The sequence below is a fragment of the Rhinolophus sinicus genome, chromosome 14 (assembly GCF_057876585.1).
Source record: "Rhinolophus sinicus isolate RSI-liver-muscle chromosome 14, RSI-T2T, whole genome shotgun sequence".
Classification (NCBI taxonomy): domain Eukaryota; kingdom Metazoa; phylum Chordata; class Mammalia; order Chiroptera; family Rhinolophidae; genus Rhinolophus; species Rhinolophus sinicus.
The window spans coordinates 73645880-73666287 of NC_142514.1; the positions used below are offsets into that span (position 1 = coordinate 73645880).

Sequence of the window (20408 nt, forward strand, 5' to 3'; positions counted from 1 at the left end):
TGTAAAATGTCAGGATTGAACATAATTTCCAAGACCTAGTCTAGCTTTAAAATTCTATCAAGGCAATAAATTGTTAGCTAGGGAAAATTGTACTGTGCAAACATACATACATAATAATAGCAGATAACATATATAGTTCTTACTCAGAACAGACATTCTTCCAGGCACTTAACAGTGGTGAATTAACACATAAAATATTCACAAACAAGACTATGAAGTACTTTTCATCCTCTTTACTTTAGAGAAAGGGAAACTGAGGCCAAGACCTGTTATGTGACTTCCTCAAGGTCCCAACAGATAGACATGCACAGCTAAAGACCCCAAATAATCTGCCCTCTGCCTGCCCTTTTTCATCCTGGCATACCTTTTTCTGATGTCTCTCCCCTCAAATCATGCTGGGCTTCTCTTGGACCCTGAGCACACAAAGCTGTTCTCACCTAAGATCATTTGCACTAGTTGTTCCCTTTATTTAGAGGATTCTTTCCCATATCTTTGCATGACTGGTTCCTCTCTGATCCGGATCTCATATCAAAATGTGTTACAGAATTGTACACCTGAATCCTATGTAACTGTACTAACACTTGCCACCCCAATAAATTTTAATTTAAAAAAAAAAAAGATCATTGGCCTGCTCTGATTCCTCTTATCAAAGTCATCACTACACAGAGCCACCTCTTCTTCTGCATAGCATCCGCAACCATCTGAAATGTTTAGCTGTTTATTAATTCATTTTTGTGTTTATTATCTGCCTTCCCTGACTAGAGCGTAAGTTCTGCTAGGGCAGGGATTTTGAATTTTCATTACTGTATCTAATAGTACAATGGACAGAGTAGTTGTTGACTGTAGGAGTAAATGGACAAGTGAATGAATGATAACCTAATAAAAATGGTTTTCCTATATTTATCTTTGTTATTCAAAAGTGTGAATGCTAAAGCTACTCACAGAGTATACTGAATCTCTGCTATGCCATTTAAGGAAGAAGTATTTTCAGACAAAGAAGCAATGAGTTTACTGACAATATTTAATACTAGCACACATCAGAATTTTTGTTTTACTGTCAACTTCTATCAAAATAATTATGTAAACATTTCATTTTTTATTAAATGAGTGCATTCATTTCAGAGACGAGTTCAGATCTTTTACTAAATCACCCAAGGAACTGAGTGACAATGTGAGTCATCAAAAACATTAAGCTCACAGAATCTAATACTTCCAAGAAGTCTTACATTTTACATTAAAATGTATATGCTTAAAGAGCATAGCACAAGTATTGTACAGAAGCAGGAACAACAGCAACCATGTTTCATGTCTTCCCTGGGGAAGGTGGTAAAATATCATTTTATCAGTATGGAAAAAGCCTGCAGAGGGAACAGTGAACAAAGCTTGAGGGCCTTCGGACTGCACATGGAAGCTGCTTAAAGCACACCAGGGGCCGTAAACTTGGAGGCCATGTAACAGTGAAAGGTCAAAGCCTTCACTGTTCTCAAAAATCTCATGCCCACTTCTATAAATTATTTAAGGTAGCTTTCAAAATCTATACAACATACTAATAAGAGATAAAAATTAAAACTAAGAGGATAAAAAATGAAATCAAGGGGAAAAAGACAATAGGAGAAATTAGCTGAAGCAAGGACTGAAGTAAATACACAAGCTGCCTGTGGGTCTGAACTCTTGGTAAAAGAAGGTCATATATTGACCCTACATTTTCTGGCATCCGGTGCAAGGAGGGCCTTGGGGAACAGAGCCAGGAAGTCCAGGGTTCCAATGTGACCCAATCAGATACATTATCCACAGCATGGATGAGGGGCGGGTGGGGAGGAATGTGGCCCAGAACAAGCATTACCGCTTCTGAAATCTAAGACAATCTGCTCCCATGGGTCCTCATAAGGATGGGGCTCGGTGGTGAAAGAAACCCAAAAGCATTCTTACACTAAATGCAGCAACATGTTTCATGAGACTGTTTCTCATAAAATTACTCAATGTAGGCTGAGACGTAGCACTAAAACAGCAATTCAATAAAAGCAATTATATGGAGGCCCAACAGCAATAAGCAATCAACTAATGTAGTTCTCAGTCAGACTACATATCCTTCCAGGGGTGTGTGTGTGTGTGTGTGTGTGTGTGTGTGTGTGTGTGTATGTGTGTGTTTATAAACATGCTTTTGTTCAAGTGAGTTTTCCATAGAATTGGAGCAGCAGGGACCTTAAGGTAGTATTCCTTAACAGTTAGCTGGAGTGCAGCTATTTTGTGTTCTGCCTTAGCTTGGAACTATGTGCCTAAATTGGGATGGACTAAAATATCCTTAGGGAAGTTGAGGTGCCTGCCCAACAGGATATATGGTGAACAGAAAGCCTCTCAGTCCCTGAGGGAAGAGGCAAGAAGTTCCTTGGGATGTAATTTTAGATACACAGAGGAAGGGACCAACAGGTACCCAGAGTTCTCCAGCAGAGGGTATGTGGCTGAAAAACAATTAGCTTGAAAACTACGCATGCAGGCAAACCAATCACATGTGCCCTTTGGCCTTTTTTTAAAAAAGTCTCAGGAAAGCACCTTTGGAATGGTTCATTTTGGATAGCATGCCATTCTCTGTATAGTAGAGGAGAATTGATTGCAAAATACATACCTAGAAAACTAGTTAACCTACTGCATAAGATCACAAATTATAATCCCAGTTGTACATTATGGAGAGCTTGCCAAAAATGATTACTTTTGTTTCTGAGTGATTGGTATCTGAGCCCTTCTGTATGGAAACATATGACTTGGCCAGGTGCATATTAAAGCCGTTGCTGGCTCATGGTACTTATACTGTGTTTCCCCAAAAATAAGACTGGAGCAAAAATTAATATAAGACCTGGTCTTATAGTAAAATAAGACCGGGTCTTACATAATATAATATAATATAATATAATATAATATAATATAATATAATATGGGGTGTTATATTAATCTTTGCTCCTTAATATTTAATATATTTATATATTGATTTGCATATGTTAATATGAATATCATATAATAAATAATTCTTGAATATTTAATATATGTATATTTTAAAGACAGACCACAGAACTCTTTATGTGTAAGAATATCACAGAGTACATTGTTCTTTACATTATTGACTTAATGAGAAACCCTGCAAGAAATTTCTTCCTGGGATCAGTATACAAAATAATTGTACCTCTTGAACAATAGGTTTATTTTTAAATGTAAACTATGAATAACAGAACAGTGCAGGTTCCAGTTTCTGATAATTGTTAGAAAGCTCAGTGCTGACTTATTATTCTACTTGTAGCAACTGTATAGGTTTTTATAATATGCATTTAATATTCTTATCATTTTTTTCTTTATTTAGGTTTAAACTATTTTTCATTTAATTTACTTTGAGTGATATTATATCTTCTTGGTAGGTTTTAAGTCTGCTTTAAATCTACAATCGTAAAATAGACTTGCCTACAACTTGTTTTCTCTTCATGTACAATGAGATTGAGTAGCCTGCTTTATTAAAAAAGAGAAAACAAAACTGGTGCACCTTTTAACAGTTGACTAATAATCCAATCAGACTAACATCTGGAGGAGGAGAAAATAAATATATTGTGGACGTATGTTTTTATTACTTTGGAACAGAACTGAAGATGAGAGTATAACTCATAAATATCCTTGAAAGTAAAATTAAATTGGTTTCCCTTAGGTGTTAGGGGTTTTTTGGGTGAGGGGGATTGTTTATTTTGTTGTGGTTTTATCTAAAATTATTGGAGAAAAGTCTAATTGTGAAATGAAATTAAATTCTTAAATTTTTAGTAAAAATATAAATAAGCATATTACGGGACTTCTTAAATCATTTGTTATAGAATTTGTATCTTTTGTGAAAGTATTTACTATTACTACCTTAATTTTTTGCCTTTCATCACACAGAAAACATTTTCTTCAATTACTATATCTCAAAATACCCTCAATAGATTTATCATAATATTACTATAAGTTTTGGCAGGACCTAGCACATAGCAAAATGAGTTTAACAAGAATATGAATATGGTGATATTTTTGTAAGACTTACAATATATGGTAACTCACAGTGCTTCAATTTACTCATTGTTTGAATAAGAATAGGAATATTTAAATGAGCTTTAATAGAAATAACTCAAATAAAAATATTCAAATCATTTCCTTAAATTTCCATCTCCAAATTTCCAATATAGCAATATATTACAAGTGTTTATAGTAACACCAATTTTCTATTCCAACATGTTTTTGTATCAAATAATCGATAAAATATAATGATTTTGTCTAGTTATGTGTACTCTTATAATCATTTTAAGATTTTATTTCTCACTTCCACCTAATACTTGGTTTAAAATTTTCTTTACTATCAAATACTGTTTCCCTATACATAGACTACAATAAGTGAATATGCAGATATTTTCATTTCAGAAAATGAAACACAAAACAAGAAAATATTTTGTGTGGAACTGCCCTTCAAAAAAAAAAAAAATGATAAGCAGCCGAAGGCCCATACAGCGAAGATACAGAGCAGAAGGCATGTGTGGAATCACCAGTTTTACTTATGGAACTCTATGTTGTTTATATTTATGAATTATTCAAGGTATGGACATATTGCTAAACAACTATTATCCAAACATCTTGGAAAAAGTATAAAGTGACAGAGAAGAAAAAAAGAACGAATATGAACAAAATAAAATTGGGGGAGAACATTAACCTGGTAAGCAAATAGACTTTAACTTCTAAGATTCAACCGCGGGCTTTTTTTTTTTACCTCAAGACTTCTAATAACTAACAGAAGGGGTGCACAAATATTTTCTTCATTAGTAAAACCAAGTTTTAGGCAGCAAACCATTCTTTACTCTTTTATGGTGACAAGAATAGTCAGAGTATGATTTTAAGATAATGAGACTAATTCCACAATTTTATATAAAAATCAGTCTCATTGTTTTAATATTATGTTTCATTTAGCACACAAAAAATCCAATTTGTGCCTTTGTTTAAGTCTTTCACATAGAAGTTTTCTTTGTTTTTCTCTTTGTTTTTGAGTCCTATCCTTATATAAGAACAATATGATAAAAAAAGAAAAAAGTCAAGACTTTATTGAGTAATCCTATGATTTTTTTAAGTTTATTAAATTTATTGGGGTGACATTGGTTCATAAAATTATAAAGGTTTCAAGTGTACAATACTACATATAACACATCATCTGTATATTGCATTATGTGTTCACCACCCAAAGTCAACTCTCCTTCCTTCACCCTTTACCCTCTTCTTCCTCCCCCCAACCTCCCTTCCCTCTGGTAACCACCATACACTTGTCTGTGTCTGAGTTTTTGTTTGTTCATTTGTTTTCAGTCTTACATCCCACATGAGTGAAATCATATGGTTCTTGACTTTTTCCATCTGACTTATTTTGCTTAGCAAGTCAGAAAAGTTACCACAGGGATAACGGCTTGCAGCAGCCACACATTCGTAGCAATGCTGTTTTTTGATTGCATGATAATTTGGACAAATGCAGTAAGTTTGGTCTCTGTGGCCCCTGTAATCACCAAAATGAACCCTATGCAAATGTATTCATCAAGGCTCAGAAAGTGAAGTTACGAACTAACATACAAAGGAAGGGTCACCTTGAGTGTCACTTGAGATCCAGGTACTCTGAGTATGTAGCTTAAAAGCACTTTATAAAAAAAAGTATTATATTTGATTGTAATCACTGCCAGCAAAATCAGCAAGTGGTGTTAAAATAATGAACTTGCCCCAGTGCCATTAATATAACTTTGGGTATAAATAGCAATTGAATTTTTTTATCACCTGAAAAATTATATGCCTTTGTTTAGTACCTGAACTAATTACTTGAAAATAGCTGGATATAGTACATATTTTATTGACCTTTAGCAAAAAGCTATGCAGCAACACAAGAACCACTTCTGAAATTAAACAAAGGATGAAAGATAACAATGTATATGGAAAAGAAAAACACAGTCTTATTTCAAATAAAGGTAAAAATTGAAATTCAGATAAACTCCAATTTTGTTTTCTTCAATAACCGACTCTCATTGTTTCAATTTTTTCCATACTTTCAACTCTCTCACTAGATAGCTTTATGACCTCAAAACAAAACAAAAAAAAATCCTTGATCTTGTTAGTTCTGTCTCATTGTCCTTGACTATTCTAGATTGAAGAGTCTAGAAGACAAGTCTAGAGATGGAAAAATGTTAGTTTTCATAATCTTGTCCTCTGAGAAATGATAGTTGAGACATAGAAAATAGATACTCCTTAAGGAAGGAAGAAAAGAGTAGATGTTCTGGAAATGGGCACTAAAGACCATACACATTTAGAAAAGTAGAAAAAAATAGTAGTGAGATAAGCAGCAGTCCAGGTAATAGAAGACAACCAAGAATCAATGTCCCAAAAGCCAAGTATTTCAATAAGCAGTGTATGATCAATATTAAAATCTACAGTGATGTTATGGAAAATAAACACTGAGCAAAGGCTATGAAAAATAATTAAAAGAATACTAATGGTAGCCTAGAACAGAGTATCAGTGAAGATATAAAGAACAAATACAGATCGTAGGATATAAAATAGACATGTTGACATGAAATGTTGGCCATTCTAAAATTGTGGTAGTAAAAGAAACAAAAATATTAGGGCAGTAGCTACACTCAGGTAAAAACATATTGTGAGATATTATTTAACATCCCTCCAGTTTTGGGAACACTTGTCTTTGTCTGAGATTTATTGGCTACTTATTTACTTATTTGATTGATACTTTTTACTTAATTACTATTCTAAGTATAAGGTGTTGTTATTTAAAATTATGCAATGGGATTATTCATCAAGATACAGTATGAATTCCAAAATAGTCAGATATTTTAAAAAGAGCACTTGAGCTACTTTCATTTAAAGGCAATTAAACAACTATGATTATCATGTAGTAAATGCCTAGCACAGGTACATGCTAGTTAAACATTCTTCACAATTAATTCTATAATGCTTTATAAAATTTTGCTTTGCATTCTATTTTTAAAAATCAACTTGTGTTACATGTAATTCTATTGAATTACCATAATAAGTTAAAAATGCAATTGAAAAAATTACACTACAAATGAAATCTAAAGACTATGAAAATTGTTCTTAAAAGGCATTATGCAGTACAGTAAATAATATCCCTCTATACTACCCTTAGAAATAAGATTAATAAGAAATAGTCCTAAAATATCTCAAAGAACCTCTCCGGCATCCCTACGTGGTGTGATAAAAACCTACGGTGAAGAGTGATGTCATAGGAATGGCGGCAGCGGGGCACACTTTTTGAGTTCTCCTCCAGATCTTATCACAAACGGGACATCTATAACCCATCGAAGGACTCTCTGCTCATCACGCAGAACAGCTAAGAGATTCGTTCAAGGATTACTTGAAGGTGGGCAAATTGGGCGAGCAGGGGAAGAGAGAAGGGAGCAGAGTGGAGACGTGGTGCGCATCTGCGGCTGTGGAGACGCGGCCGGCATCCACAGTTGCAGAGATGCAGGGGATCCCAGGACCGAACAGAGAACTCAAAAGCCAGGAGGTGGGCTCTTTCCCTGCGTCTCCCGCCGAGGGGGCAGCATATCCAGCATTTGAAGCAATAACCTCCGCTGAGACCTCCAGTTTGGCCCTAGGTCGGACATAGGACACAAACTCCATACCTGGGCCTCTCCTCCCTTCCAATCCTACCCACACCCTTCCAGAGACTTAAACTGGCCCCTGAACTGAGGAGTAGTGTCAGATTACAGAGGAGCCTTAGTGCTCAGGCTCTGGGAAGACCCAGCTCTGACCCAGGGAAGAGGCTGGGAGAGTGTGATTTTTGCTGAGCTAGGAGAGAACAGACTCCTCCACCCCCAGCCACCACCTTTTCTGGCCTGCAGGAAGAGTGTGACACTGCTGGGCTGGGAGAGCGAAGATGCCTCCATCCCCAGCCCCCACCCTGTCTGGCCTGCCTAGGGCAGGGCAATTACAACTGCTGAGGCACTCCCAGGGATCAGCAGTAAGCGGCAGATGCAGCTCTGGGCTTTCAGCGGCTCAGAAATCTCCACACACACACACACACACACACACACACACACACACACGGAAGAAGTGCCCTAAGACTCAGGAGAACTGGACACAGGGCTGGTGGTGCTACGCTCAGTGCGCATACGTGCAAGCAAGGGCAGAAACTGCACTGACTTTGTAGAAACTACCATCCAGACCCCTCAGCCCCACGCATCTAAATCTGCAGTCCCAACGTCACTCAGGGTGCCAGGTGACCGGTTCTGCCTACACAATACACAGAAGATTCTTTGGTACAGCAGAGGACAACCTGGAGATAACTTGGTGGGCTTAAGCCAAGACTGGCACTGCTTTTGGTTTTGTTTTGTTTTGTTTTGTTTTGTCTTTACATCTTTGATATCTTTGCCTGTGTTGAGTGTGGGTTGTCGGTTGTTTTTACATGTGAAGGTATTTGATTTCTTTCTTTGTTGTTGTTGTTGTTGTGCTTGGTGATTTGCTTTGTTCTGAAATTGCCCTACCACGGCCCAGCTTAAGAGGCACAAGATTCAACACACCCAGACACCAACTCCAGACCAAACCAGAGTACTACCGGGTTTGACCTACAAGTGACACACCCAGAGGGAATTCTCTACAGGCACAAGAGCCCATAGAGGCCAAACCACATTTAAGCGGTCAACCTTCACGCAGCAGGACACCTTGCGGTTGGCAGAGCCAAGCCTCACAACTAGTCAGCCTAGGAGTTAACCCACCTACTTACAAGTGAAAAGCAATTAAAGATCTTCTTTAACAGGACAATATACACAACACAAGAGTCACCTTTGGAGCACACGCAGAGGAGAAGAACAAAGTAGTATAAGTCAAATATAAAGGACACATACTACATAACCCAGCAAGAACTAAGAACTCTAGGGGATCTACCTACCACATCGAAGCAAACACAGAGCGTCAGCCAGAATGGGGAAACAAAGAAACATGTCCCAAATAAAAGAACAGAATAACCTCCAGAAATGGAACCAAATGAAACAGAGGTAACCAACCTATCATAGACAGAGTTCAGAACACTGATGATAAGAATGTTTAAGGAGCTTATAGATGACACAAAGAAGGATAGAGAAATCATAATGAACAACCAGTTAGAACTAAAGAACGCAATTACTGAAATAAAGAACTCACTTGTAGGAATTACCAGCAGGTTAGATGAAGCAGAGGACCGAATCAGCAACTTAGAAGATAAGTTAGCAGACATCACCTAAACAGAACAACAGAAAGAAAAAAGAATAAAAAACAATGAAGATGGTTTAAGAGACCTCTGGGATAACATCAAGTGCAACAACATGCACATCATAGGAATACCAGAAGGTGAAGAGAGGAAGCAAGGGATTAAGAACATATTTGAAGTAATAATGTCCGAAAACTTCCCTAAACTGATGAAGGAAACCAACATACAAGCCCAGGAAGTGCAGAGAGTTCCAACCATGATAAACCCAAACAGGCCCACGTCAAGACACATTATAGTTAAAATGGCAAAGGTTAAAGACAAAGAGAGAATCCTAAAAGCAGCAAGAGAAAGACAGAGGGTTACATACAAGGGAACTCCCATAAGACTATCAAATGACTTTTCTACAGAAACATTGAAGGCTAGGAGGGAGTGGCAGGAGATACTCAAAGTGATGGAAAACAAAGGCCTACAGCCTAGATTGCTTTATCCAGCAAGGCTATCATTTAGGTTGATGGAGAGATAAAGAGCTTCCCAGAAAAGAATAATCTAAAGGAATTTATTACCACCAAGCCAGCACTGCAAGAAATACTAAAAGGACTTCTGTAAATAGAAGAAAGATGAAAACAATCTAACTACACATTTAAAAATGGCAATAACTACGTACCTATCAACAATCACTTTAAATGTAAACAGATTAAATGTTCCAATCAACAGACATAGGGTGGCTGAGTGGATAAGAAAGCAAGACCCTTGTATATGCTGTATACAAGAGACTCACCTCAGATCAAAAGACACACACAGGCTGAAAGTGAAGGGTTGGAGTAAAATATTTCATGCAAATGGAAATGAGAAAAAAGCTGGAGTTGCAATACTTATATCTGACAAAATAGACTTTAAAATGAAGAACATATTAAAAGACAAAGATGGACACTATATAATAATAAAGGGATCAATACAACAAGAGGACATAACCCTGGTAAACATCTATGCACCCAACATAGGAGCACCTAAATATATAAAATAGATATTGACTGACATAAAGACAGAGATCAACAGTAACACTATCATTGTAGGGGACTTCAACATACCTCTGACAACAAGGGACAGGTCTTCCAGACAGAAAATCAATATGGAAACAACAGTATTAAATGACACATTGGACCACTTGCATTTAATCCATATTTTCAGAGCATGTCACCCCAAAGCTGCAGAATACACGTTCTTCTCAAGCGCACATGGAACATTTTCCAAGATAAACCATATGTTAGGCCATAAAACAAGTCTTAATAAATTTAAGAAAATTGAAATCATACCAATTGTCTTCTCTGACCACAGTGCTATGAAATTAGAAATGAACTACAGGAAAAAAACTGGAAGACACACCAATTCATGGAGGCTGAATAACTTGTTACTAAATAATGAATGGGTCAACCAGGAGATCAAGGAAGAAATCAAAAGATATCTCGAGACAAACGAAAATGAAAACACGACGACCCAAAATCTATGGGATGCCGCAAAAGCAGTCCTAAGAGGGAAACTCATAGTATTGCAGAAAAATATGTATTAAAGAAACAAGAAAAATCAATAATCAACAGTTTATCTTCACACTTAAGGGATCTGGAAAAAGAACAGCAAAATAAGCCCAAAAGGAGTACAAGGAAGGAGATAATAAAGATCAGAGCGGAAATAAATGAAATAGAAACCTGAAAAACAATACAAAAGATCAATGAATCCAAGAGTTGGTTCTTAGAGAAGGTAAACAAAATTGACAAACCTTTAGCCAGACTCATTAAAAAAAAGAGAGGACCCAAATTAATAAAATCAGAAATGAAAGAGGAGAAGTGACAACAGAAACCGCAGAAATACAAAAATTTTTAAGAAATTACTGTGAGCAACTATATGCCAACAAATTTGACAATCTGGAAGAAATGGATAATTTTCTAGAGGCGTACAACCTTCCAAGGCTAACTCAAGAAGAAACAGAAAACCTAAATAGACTGATTACCACCAGGGAAATTGAATCAGTAATCAACAATCTCCCAACAAACAAAAGCCCTGGACCACTGGACCAGATGGCTTTACAGGTGAATTTTATAAAATGTTCAAAAAAGGATTATTACCCATTCTCCTCAAGCTCTTCCAAAAAATCCAGAAGGAGGGAAGGCTCCCAAACACTTTTTATGAAGCCACTATCACCCTGATCCCAAAATCAGACAAAGACACCACAAAAAAAGAAAACTACAGGCCGATATCGCTAATGAACATAGATGCAAAAATCTTCAACAAAATATTACCGAACAGAATTCAGCAATACATTAAAAAGATCATACACCATGATCAAGTGGGATTCATCCCTGGTATGCAAGCGTGGTTCAACATCTGCAAATCAATTAATGTGATACACCACATTAACAAAATGGAAAATAAAAATCACATGATCATATCAATAGATGCGGAAAAAGCATTTGATAAAATCCAGCAGCCTTTTATGACAAAAACCCTTAAGAAAGTGGGAATCGAGGGATAATATTTCAACATAATAAAGGCCATATATGATAAACCCACAGCTAACATCATACTCAATGGGGAAAAGCTAAAACCATTCCCCTTAAGATCAGGAAGAAGGCAAGGTTGCCCACTTTCTCCACTTCTATTCAACATAGTGCTGGAAGTTATGGCCACAGCAATCAGACAAGAAAAAGAAACAAAAGGCATCCAAATCAGTAAGGAGGAAGTAAAATTGTCATCACATGCAGATGACATGATACTATATATAGAGAACCCTAAAGACTCCACCAAGAAACTATTAGAGCTGATAGATAAATTTAGTAAAGTAGCAGGATACAAAATTAATATTCAGAAATCAGTTGCATTTGTTTATTAATGCCAATAATAACACATCAGAAAGAGAAATTAAAAAAAAAAAAAAATCCCATTTACAATTGCTTCAAAGACTATAAAATACCTGGGAATAAATTTAACCAAAGAAGTAGAAGATCTGTACTCAGAAAATTATAAGACACTGAAGAAAGAAATGAAAGAAGATACAAATAGATGGAAACACATAACATGCTCATGGATAGGAAGAATTAATATAGTTAAAATGTCCATACTGCCTAAGGCAATATACATATTCAATGCAATTCCAATCAAACTACCAACGACGTTTTTCACAGAAATAGAACATATAATTCTAAAATTTATATGGGACCATAAAAGACCCTGATAGCCTCAGCAATCTTGAGAAATAAGAACAAAGTGCGAGGTATAACAATACCTGACATCAAATTATACTACAAGGCTACAGTAATCAAAACAGCATCGTACTGGCAAAAAAACAGACACATAGATCAATGGAACAGAATAGAGAGTCCTGAAATAAATCCATGTCTATATGGCCATTTAATCTATGACAATGGAAGCAAGAATGTATTGTAGGGTAAAGACAGTCTATTCAATAAATGGTGCTGGGAAACCTGGACAGACACATGCAAAAAAATGAAGCTGGACCACCTCCTTACACCATATACAAAAATAAATTCAAAATGGCTTAAAGACTTAAATGTAAGATCTGAAACCATAAAATTCCTAGAAGAAAATATAGGAAGAAACTTCACAGACATTACTCGGAGTAAGATTTTTACTTATATATCCCCTTGCGCAAGGGAAGTAAGAGAAAAAATAAACAGGTGGGATTACATAAAACTAAAAAGTTTTTTCACAGAAAAGGAAATCATCAATAAAACAAAAAGGGATGCTACTGAATGGGGAAAGATATTTGCCAATGATATATCTGATAAGGGGTTAATATCACAAATTTATAAAAAACTCACTCAACTCAACTCCAAAAAAACAAACAACCCAATTACAAAATGGGCAGAGGACATGAAGAGACATTTTTCTAAAAAGGACACACAGATGGCAAACAGACATATGAAGAAATGTTCAACCTCACTAACCATCAGAGAAATGCAAATAAAAACCACAATGAGATACCACCTCACCCCAGTCAAAATGGCTGTCATCAATAAATCAACAAACAACAAGTGCTGGCGAGGATGTGGAGAAAAGGGAACTCTTGTGCACTGCTGGTGGGATTGCAGATTGGTGCAGCCACTATGGAAAACAGTATGGAGGTATCTCAAAAATCTGAAAATGGAACTACCTTATGATCCAGGAATTCCACTCCTAGATATCTATCCGGAGAAATCCAAAACTCTAATTCAAAAAACTTTATGCACTCCTATGTTTATTGCAGCACTATACACAATAGCCAAGACACGGAAACCACTGCAATACCCATCGGTAGATGACTGGATTAAGAAACTGTGGTACATTTATACAATGGAGTGTTACGCAGCCATAAAGAAGAAAGAAATCTTACCATTTGCAACAACATGGATGGACCTAGAGAACATTATGTTAAGTGAAATAAGTCAGACAGAGAAAGACAAATACCATGTGATCTCATTTATATGCAGAATCTAAAGAAAAGAATAAGTGAATGAACTAATCAGAAACAGTTTTGGAGACATAGAGGAAAAAGTGAGGGTTGATAGATGGGATGTGGGGGTGGGGATAAGGGGGATGGTGAGGGGATTAGAAAACAGTCGGTAACCACAAGATGGCCACGGGATTTTGAAAATTAATTTGGGGAATGTAATCAATAATGTAAAGATTTTGTAGGGTATCCAATGAACACTTGTCCCATTTGGGAGACCACCTCAGGGATGATGTAGATGCCTTATCACTGCACTGTACACCTGAAGCTGAAGCTGAACAATAATGAATGCCAACTATATATGTATGTATATGTATGTATATACTTATGAGAAGCGGAGTACAGCATTAGGAATAGAGACAGTGGAAATGTAATGGCTGTGTGCGATGTCAGAGGGATTGTGGATGGGGGAGGGGGGCTCCACAGTGTAAAGGATATAAATGATAAACGTCCACGTATTACTTTGTCTTGTGCACCTGAAACTAATTAAAAAATCGATTATATTTCTATACACTTAAAATGAGCGATCTTAAAATGAAATTTAAAGAAACATTGTAACAGCTTCAAAAAGAATGAAATACTTAGGAATAAATTTAGCAAAAGAAGTGCAAAACTTACACTCTGAAAACTACAAACTCTATTAAAAGAGACTAAAGAAGATTTAAATTAATAAAAATCATCCCATGTTCATGAAAAAAAAACTACAGTGAATGTTTCAATTTAAAAAGAAATTATTACAGCAAAAGACACATTACCCATTAATCCCCCTCAAAATACATCCTCTCACTTTGAATACAACTATCCCATCATTCTTGCCACTTTCTGAAGCAGTTCTGGAAGTCCTCTGTCGTGAGTATCTTTAGCTGCACTGTAATGACTGCCTCAGTGTCTTGAATCGATTCAAACCACTTACCTTTCATGGTCATTTTTTTTTTTTTTTTTTACTTTGGGGAAGAGCCAGAAGTCACATGGTACCAGATCCTGTGAATAAAGTGGATGAGAACACAACGTACTGTTTTTATTTCACAGAAATTGACGTACAAGAAGCTATGTGTGACACGAAGCCTTTCCATTGTGATCACAATATGGTGAATTCTGCTGCCGAGTGCCATACCATGGAAAGGCAGGGATCTTCAATATGGAAGAGGTGCCTTCAACCTCAGTAACAGAGTGTCACAAGTTTCAACTTGCTCAGTAGAATCAGTCGGGTATGAGCTATGGTTAAGAGAATGTGTCTTTTTAGAGTGTGCCATAAATCATCTTTCATCATGACAATGCTCCGTGTCACACTTGGCTTCTGGTACAGAAATTTCTGTCAAATAGAAACATTATTGTGTGTCCTCATGCACCTTATTCCTCGGATCTGACACCATGCAACTTCTGGCTCTTCCCCAAAGTCAAAATGATTCAAGACATTGAGGCAGCCACGATAGCGCAACTAGACACTCACAAAAGAGGACTTTCAGAACTGCTTCAGAAAGTGGCAAGGATGATGGGATAAATGAGTTCAAAGAAAGGGAGAGTATTTTGAGGGGGGTTAATGGAAATGTGTCTTTCACTGTAATAATTTTTTTTAAATTTCAACATTCACCATATTGGTTGGTCACACCTTGTATTATAGAACCCTATGGTTTCTAATTTCTCCTTGAAGGAACTTTAATTTTAAAAGAGTCTATAGAATGACTATCATCAACAAGACAAATAGTAACAAGTGTTGGAGAGGCTGTGGAGAAAAAGGAACCCTCATATACTGTTGGTGGGAATGTAGATTGGTACAGCTGCTATGGAAGGCAGTGTGGACTTTCCTCAAAAAATTAAAAATAGAATTACCATATGACCCAGAAATTCCTCTCCTGGGTATCTACCAAAAAAATCTAAAAACATTTATCCATGAAGACAAGTATGCTCCAATGTTCACTGCAGCTTTATTTACAGTGACCAAGACATGGAAACAACTAAAGTGTCCTTCAATAGATGAATGGGCAAAGAAGTTGTGGTGTATATACACAATGGAATTCTATTCTGCCATAAGAAAAGATGAAATACTGCCATTTGTGACAACATCGATGGATCTTAAGATTATAATGCTAAGCGAAATAAGTCAGACAGAAAAAGTAGAGAACCATATGATTTCACTGAAACGTGGTATATAAAACTGAAAACAACAAAAGAACAAGACAAACAAATTAAGAAACAAAAAACTCATAGACACAGACAATAGTCTAGTGGTTACCAGAAGGTAAGGGGGGAGGGGAGTGTACATGAGCGTAAACAGGGTCTAATATGGTGATAGAAAAAGAACTGACTCTGGGTGGTGAACACACAATGTGAGATAGAGATAATGTATTACAGAATTGTACACCTGAAATCTAACTTTTCTAACAATTGTCATCCCAATTAGCTTTCAGAAAAAAAAAGAGTCTAAAATTTGGGTAAGTGGCCATTTAATGCTTTTTTAAGAATTAATAGTCATGTTATTGTTGTAAGTATCATTGATATATAGCACTATAAGACAAATATATTTTACCGTATATTTGATTATTATGGAGGAGTGGGGAGAACCACATGATTGGTAGGTAGAAGAGGCATTGAAAAAGGTAAACTATCAGTTGTTACAAGAAAAGGTAAATTATAGTTGCCCATGACATTTGTCGCTAATTATAACAATCATCTTCCTAGACAACAGGAGGATAATGATACTCAATCAGAGCAAGTACTCACAATTTCCTCCCCAGGCTCCACAGCCCATCTATTCAGCTCCTGTGTCCTTCTCCAAGCAGGAATCAAATTGTTCTGTCTTGAATTAGTTCTAAACCATTCTTTTAACCCTTTTTTCTAGCCATTATCAAAGAGCTGTATGTCTTGGGATTGAACAATCTGTTTTAAAAATGACAAATAAAGAGAGAAAAGAAGGAAAGCATTCTATTCAAACTATGAAGATACACATGAAGAACAAAAGGAAACTAGAGGTATCAGAAAAATACTTTTGCCATACAAATAAATGAAATACAACAAAAGTATAGTTATGATTTTACTCTGTGTTGAATAATTCTGAAGGCTTATTACACAAGAGAATTTCTAACCTTTATCTTGAACCTAAAATATGCTGAAGTCACCAATTTCAATGCTAACTTTTAAAAGAAAAACATACCTGAAGATATAATTATTGAAGATTAAATAAAGCATACTCTAAATAACATTGTCCTCAATTTCCCAGTACAATTTTCATGTACTTTTATATGTACATGAAATAGGTACTAAAAATAGGCACTCAATTTTCTTGTACTTTTTATAATAAAAGCAGTTAAGTATAAGTAAATACAAATTAACCAGATATTTGTGTAAGGTTTTAAATACCATATTGTATAATACCATTAATGTATAAACTAGAAAAAAGCTGTGTACTCTGAGTTTTGGTTGAAAAAATAGAGTCCTTGTAGACATTGACCACATAAAGAAACATATGGCAAATATTGACCAGAATTTCTCATTGTGTAGTGAGAATAGATCAAGATGAAGTTCAAATTGCTGTAAGTACAATTTTGAGAAAATACAAAGAAGAAATCTTTGATATGTCAGAAAATTCTACAAAGAAGTTAATGGATATAGCTTGTTCTGTAGGAATAAAAGAAACAGGAATTAATCATCACAACCATCACAATCTATCACTGTCATCACCATCATCATCATCAGTATTTTCAGAATCCCTACATAATCTTTGATTTATAAACAATACCATTCACTGTGTCATGTTCAAGTACAATGATGTTTGGCGGCAGGGGCAGAATCAGATTGTGTGAGACTCAAAGTTCATGCATTTTGTGGGTCCCACTTTAAGGAAAAATAATACAAAATTACGGATACAAAGTTAGGTATAAAAGTAAACATGTATTTGGAATGAAAATATAAAGCGCCACAGGTTTCAAAATGTAAAAGCTGAAAAATACCACAAACATTATAAACTTAAGGAAAATAAACATTTTTATTAATAACCTGACAGCTGCACATCTACAAGTTTTGCCTACCTTTTTGATTTCAACTTATTGATTGCCTCTTTTGTAAAGATTCCAGCTAACTAATTTAGTCTCTCCTCCAGCATGGTTAATCAAAATTTATTTTCTTTTCATTAGTCAAAGTTTAAAAATGATTCTTTAACTTTTTGATGCATTATTAGCAATTTAATTAAAAGTTTTGTTGATGACTGGGGAAAACCTCTATCAAGCCTTTGTACATGTGAGTATAGAATTTAGAACAATTTTCCACAGACAAGGCCCTGGATCTATATATGTATATATTGTAAGCCTTAGTTTTCCTCCATTCGCCACATAGGTCCATGCTCAGTGCCCCAGGACAAGTTTATATGGCCCTGACCCTTCCTATCAAGACGCTGGTGAGAACAGTAGGCAGTAGAAATAATTCCAGCAGCCATTCCTAAACCAGGGTGACCAGCAGTAACTTACTTATACTTGAAAGTGACTATGAATCCCATAAACTGATCCCAATGAACCTATACTAAACATAGCTGTAGCTCAACTTCTCTTTATGTGATCCCTAAAATACCATTTGACATGAAGAAAGGTTTGAAGGGGTGATGAATATATTATCTTATTTATTATGGGTGGGTACATGTCAAAGTGTATTAAATTTTACACTTTAACTATGTGCAGTTTATTGCATAGTGATTACAAATTTATTTTTGTAAATAAGTATCAGTCAGAATGTAATCAGAGTATGGAAGACACACAGTAATTTGATCACAGAAGGTTTGATATGAAAAACCATTAACTATTGAGTTTGTAAGCTCTTCTCCCTGTAGCCCTGAAAGTTCACCACGTTCTGTATGAATGCACAGCATGATACAACTAATTTAAGAGTCTTGTATAAATAAAGTCTGCATCAATTATAAAAAATAATTAACAATAATGAAGGATAATGATAAAGATGTAAAGAAAACTCTAAAGAAAACCATGAGTTTGACGGCAAGCACTCAAGAAGAAACAAACAAGAGTCCTATCCTCAAGGCTAAATTAAGACCTTATTGGAAAAATTGGTCTTGCAGCTTACCACATGGCAGAGAATTTTGCTGGATTGCCTAAGACAGAGCTGGCCTACAGGTGTTGGGCAAGCAGGAAAAACTAAATAAGTAAATGAAAAACCTCTCCTTGTTGCAGGTGAAACAATGCTGGTGAATGAGATCACAAAAGGAGTCAAGGTGTCGGGAGCACACTGCTTGGTGGGGTGGTGTGCAGCAAGGGGCATGCAGCGTCCATGGCAGAAGGATTGTGGGAAAGAACCCGATGGGGTGCAAATGGATTAAGGCTGGTGAGATATTGTGCAGAGGAGATTAAAGTGTTGGGAGCCTGTTTACCAACAGCACAGAGCAACAACACCTGGAACATCTGGTGTCCATGTTAGCAGGCCACAATGAGTACAGTGGCCATGGTTGTGAGTTTACAGCAGAACTGCAGGCTCTGGATGCATTGCTGGGGCAGCGCACTGCCAACAGCCATGCAGCAGTGCTAAGAAGTCACAAAACTACAGCAAACTGGAACTAGTAAGTCTGACACTGTGAAAGTTCAGAAATGTTATCAGATCCATAAGCTGACAAGATAGCCCTCCACAATGTCTGTATAAACCTCTTGTTCAGGGAACAGACCTTTTACATACAGAGCAGTTTGTGTCCACTCCTCGTGACTCAGTTCTCCCCCAGGGTTATGTGGTGGAGTATCATGTGCTCTTTTTCCACATCACATCACTATTTCCACATGCAGATATTATTCCATAAGAAAATGCGATGTGAGGCGATGGAACCCAGGTACCCTGTGCTTATAAATGAGTTTTGCACCACAGGAGAGGAACTCCAAAATCATGAATCACCAAGCTTTTTATAGGGCTGCTGGCACCCCTGCCATCCTCCCCTGTAGAGAGACCTTTGCTGCAGAGTATAAACAAATCCTCTCTGGGGATTTCCCATAGCACCACCCTGGAACATAAACAAAAATAAACAAATGGGCCTGGGGAGAGAAATCTGCATATCTCTCCAGATGTCTCTATCTTTACAGTTCTATCCAATCGTCCTCTAACGTGGGTGCCAGCGTTCTTTGCTCAAAAGCTCTGACTGCAAAAATGTGAAAAGACACATAGAGCATTGACTCTCACTAGGAACTGGGAAGAAAAATCCCTCCTGTACAATGTCTTCCAGTGCTTTCTATCGACAAAGCTTATCATCATGCTTGTGGCAAAGGAGAAATGTTTAAAGCTCCATTATCACACAGAAGTTAAAAAAGAATGGATTTGGAGGGGAAATACATTGATAACTGAAACAGCTAATAAAGGAATTTTATAAACTTTATGCCTATAAAAATGACAACTAGATGAAAGGAACAAATTCCTTAGAAGACATAAACTACTAAAGCTTACTCCAGAGGAAATAGATAATCTGTATAGCACTGTAGCTATTAAGAAATTGAATTTTTAGTTTAAAATCTTCCCCCAAAGAGAAATCCATATCTAGATGGCTTCATTAATCAATCCAATCAAGCACTGAAGGAAGAAATAAAACAAATTCTTCTAGAAATTTGAAGAGAGGGTAGTACTTCCTAACTCATTCTATAATAACATTACTCTGAATCCAAAATCAGATAAACACATTACAAGGTA

The 20408-nt window shown here is 36.3% G+C and overlaps 1 long non-coding RNA gene across 1 annotated transcript in view; it reads right to left on the minus strand.

Moving 5' to 3' along the window:
* The window catches only part of LOC148755725 (uncharacterized), a 28615-nt gene extending 11738 nt beyond the window's left edge, over positions 1-16877 (minus strand). Inside the window, exon 1 of the long non-coding RNA XR_016018478.1 lies at positions 16470-16877. This is a non-coding gene — a long non-coding RNA (uncharacterized LOC148755725). The remainder of the gene's footprint in view (positions 1-16469) is intronic.
* Positions 16878-20408: the final 3531 nt, after the last annotated feature.